The sequence below is a fragment of the Ochotona princeps genome, chromosome 25 (assembly GCF_030435755.1).
Source record: "Ochotona princeps isolate mOchPri1 chromosome 25, mOchPri1.hap1, whole genome shotgun sequence".
In the NCBI taxonomy this organism is placed as follows: Eukaryota; Metazoa; Chordata; class Mammalia; order Lagomorpha; family Ochotonidae; genus Ochotona; species Ochotona princeps.
The window spans coordinates 8,840,279-8,841,471 of record NC_080856.1 but is presented as its reverse complement, the minus strand read 5'-3'; the positions used below and the strand labels follow the sequence as shown (position 1 = coordinate 8,841,471).

Below are 1,193 nucleotides of genomic sequence, written 5' to 3'. Positions count from 1 at the left end.
ATGTGGCATGGAGGTCAAGGTGCTTCAAGGGACATCTGCTATGCCAGCTCCACATCTGACACCAGTTCTGCCAACCTACATTGGAATTCAGCCAATAACCTGGTCTCTGCCACCTGTGGGGCTGACCTGGGTTGAGGTCTCGATTCAACAGCCCAACCTTGGCTGTTGACAGATTTCTGGCAATGGAACAGTGGGTAGGAAGTTTCTCTCTATGTAAGTCTCTCTCTCCATCTCACTCTGTGTCTGTGGGTGTCTTTCAAATAAGTTAGATTTGCATCGCTTCTCGGCCTTTTGGCTAAGATCAAGTGTAGTATCAAATAAGTTAGATTTGCTTCATAATTATATTATTTTTATACATGAGAACATTTCATGTATTTCACAACACAGATTTAGGAGCCAAATGATACTTTTTACCATACTCTCTCTCCTGCCTGTTTTCCCAACGTCTCTCCTTCTCCATTGTTATTATTATTATTATTACTACTACTACTACTATTTTAGTGTTGGAATGGCATACTTTTATTTCCCTTAACAATCACAGATTTAACCCTCAATTAGGCAAAGGATTCAAAAATAGCACATGGGAAATCAAACTATTGCTACTTAAGAGTTTAGACTAAGACTATAAACATGAAGCACAACTCAAAATGTCAATTTTGCTCTTATAGAACAGATTTTTGTGCTATGTATTTTAGGTAGCACAGGTCAATGAAAATAAGTGACATTTTACGGACTGGGTTGTTGTACTAATCCTAATGGTTTCTAGTTGTATCCACTATGTCACAAAAGACAGGATTTCATTTCCTTTTAATGATTGAGTATTGGTCCATAAGGCATTCCTTTTCTTTATCCAATCACCTGTGTATTGCATATCTTAACTCTTGTGAATTGACCTGACATAAGCATTGATGCACAAATAATACTCTTGTATACTAATTTCATTTCTTTTGGTTGAATCCCCAATAGTAGCATGGCAAATAAATACATTTTTACATAAACATAAGATGATTCACAATATAAAAACATGAATGAAAAGCTAGCAACGCATCATTTGCGATGTTAACTCCCAATTCCTTTTCTATTGATTGTGAGGGAAAATAAGGGCTCTCCAAAATTGTTTAAAATACCCTTTTCAGCATCTTTAATTAGATCCTTGCGAATCTTGCTTTGAGAACCTTCCATTCACAAACACC

At 36.5% G+C, this 1,193-nt stretch overlaps 1 pseudogene; it reads left to right on the top strand.

The window, feature by feature from the left end:
* Positions 1 to 275: 275 nt before the first annotated feature.
* LOC118760244 (U2 spliceosomal RNA) lies at positions 276 to 368 on the top strand (annotated as a pseudogene).
* The last annotated feature ends 825 nt before the right edge of the window (positions 369 to 1,193 follow it).